Below are 2,712 nucleotides of genomic sequence, written 5' to 3'. Positions count from 1 at the left end.
GGCCTGCTTTGTGGGAGTGGTTTGGCAGCCATGTGACCATGTGGGAGTGGCTTGGCAGCCATGTGACTGGGTGGGTGTGGCCAACTTGTAAAATGTGGTGAAATTCACTTAACAACGCTCTTGCTTAGCAACCAAAATGTTGGCTCAAACTCTGGCATTTGAAGCACGCAAGTCTTAAAGCTGTCAAGTTACAAGACCGTTGCACCCCTAACCCTTTAGAGAAAAAAAACCAGGGGTGTTCAAAGTTGACAGCTTTAAGACTTGTGGACTTCAACTCCCAGAATTCCTCCTCTAGTCATGTTGGCTCAGGAACTCTGGCATTGAAGTGTGCAAGTCTTAAAGCTGTCAAGTTACAAGACCGTTGCACCCCTAACACTTTAGAAAAAAAACCAGGGGTGTTCAAACTTGACAGCTTTAAGACCTGTGGACTTCAACTCCCAGAATTCCTCCTCTCGCTCTTCATCTTGATGATGTATGGATGGACAGGAGGGAGGGAGGTGGAACCGGTTCTAAACAGCACTGTAGATTTGTGGAACCTCTTCTATAGAAGAGGTTAGAACAGGCAGGAACCCACCCCTGGGCAGTAGCCTACAAGGAAAATATGTATCATCATCATCTTTTAATGACCCCATAATCCCATGCTGGGTAGAGTCTGGATAATTGAACAAAGCTGAGTAATTACTGGATGGATGCCCTTCCTGTTGCCAAAACAGAGTAATATTCAGCAGATATATTCTCAGTGTGCCCAGAGAGAGAAGTAGCTGCCTCTACCTAGGATTAAACTCACAGCCTCCTGATTCTGAGGCAAGAGCTCCATCTTCCTGATTACCATAACTTCTATGTATTCTCAAGTCCCCTTCTAAAACCACATCAGTGTGCGTTCATTACATCTGAAAGCAGCACATGCCACAGCTTAACAGAGTGGAAGTGAAACCTGAATATCTACTTCAAGGTCACATCAATGACGAATCATCTCGATTTCTTGCAAAACACAACCCGTTGTCTCAGTTCAGTCCTCAAAGCATCCTCGACTTGTTTGTTCCTCAAACAATATATGAATGGGATCAAAAGTGGAGCCATGACAGTATTCAAAAGAGCCGTTATTTTGTTAAAGTCTGATTTGTTGCTGCCTTTGGGTCTTATGTACATGAAGATGCAACTGCTGTAGGTGATGGAGATCACAGTCATGTGTGAGGCGCAAGTGGAGAAGGTCTTCCTCCTCCCTGTAGTTGATGGGATTCTCAGAATTGTAGAAATGATTTTGATGTAAGACACAACGTTGGTAATTAAGGTCCCAAGCAAAGAGAATGTGGCAATCACAAAATTAATCAGTTCTAGGAGGCCGGTGTCAACACACGATAGTTTGATTAGTGGTCCATTGTCACAAAAAAAGTGATTGATGATGTTGTTAGGACCACAAAACGGCATTTGAAAGAAAAGAACGGCTGGAACTAGAATGAGTGACAACCCCCCAATCCAACAACAAAGTACCAATAATGAGCAGATATCTTCATTCATGATGGTTGGGTAGTGAAGAGGGTTGCAGATGGCTATGTATCGATCAACAGACATTGTGGCCAGTAGAAGGAACTCAACGGTGCCAAGAACGAAGTGGAGGAACATCTGTGTGAAGCAACCAGCTAAAGAGATGCTCTTGCTGCCAGTGGCCACATTGGCCAGTGTTTTAGGAATGATAGTACTCACATACCCAATCTCTACCCATGCCACATGCCGGAGGAAAAAATACATTGGGCTATAAAGTTGGACGTTCACCAGTGTGATGATAATAATCAACATGTTTCCTATTAATGTCAAAATGTAAATCCCAAGTAGGATGAGAAAAAGGCCAATAGCAAGTTGATGGTTGTTGGTCAGCCCTAACAATATGAACTCTCTCACCAGGGTTCTGTTTGCCATTTAGTTCATTCCTAGAAAATAGAATGAAACGATAAGAGATGGCTCCAACTTCATTTTCATTTCAATCACACATTTCAAATAAACACAGTCTCACCAGCTTTGATTCTCATCAAATGGTTAGCCTTATGGGCAAAGACAAAAACGAGGGGGTCAACCTGTTCTCCAAAGCACCTGAAGGCCAGAGAAGAAGCAATGGATGAAAACTAAACAAGGAGAGAAGTAACTTAGAAATAAGGAGAAATTTCCTGACAGTTAAAACAATTAATCCGTGGAACAGAAATTGCCTCCAGAAGTTGTGAATGCCCCAACACTGGAAGTCTTTAAGAAGATATTTGATAGCCATTTGTCTGAAATGGTATAGGGTTTCCTGTCTAGGCAGGGGGTTGGACTAGAAGACCTCCAAGGTCCCTTCCAACTCTGTTATTCTATTCTATTCTATTCTATTCTATTCTATTCTATTCAGTTAAGACAGTTAAAACAATTAATCAGTGGAGCGACTTGCCTCCAGAGGTTGTGGGTCTTCCAACACTGGAAGTTTTTAAGAAAAGATTGGACAACCATTTGTCTGAAGTAGTTTAGGGTTTCCTGCCTAAGCAGGGGGTTGGGCTAGAAGACCTTCAAGGTCCCTTCCAACTCTGATATTCTATTAATCTCTGATATAGTAGGAAATTATGGTTTGAATCAGATCAAGTTACTTCTAGTCATTAGAGATTCTAAGAAGGTGCAGAATATTCTCACCTGTTCAAGATTACGTATACTTCTAGTCATGGAAAAATCTACTTTTCACAGGTGAAG

General features: G+C 42.2%; 1 pseudogene; it reads right to left on the bottom strand.

Moving 5' to 3' along the window:
• Positions 1–969: 969 nt before the first annotated feature.
• On the bottom strand, positions 970–1,926 carry LOC116521900 (annotated as a pseudogene).
• Positions 1,927–2,712: the final 786 nt, after the last annotated feature.

Source organism: Thamnophis elegans, chromosome Z (assembly GCF_009769535.1).
Source record: "Thamnophis elegans isolate rThaEle1 chromosome Z, rThaEle1.pri, whole genome shotgun sequence".
Taxonomy (NCBI): domain Eukaryota; kingdom Metazoa; phylum Chordata; class Lepidosauria; order Squamata; family Colubridae; genus Thamnophis; species Thamnophis elegans.
This window is presented reverse-complemented; position numbering and strand designations above follow the sequence as displayed.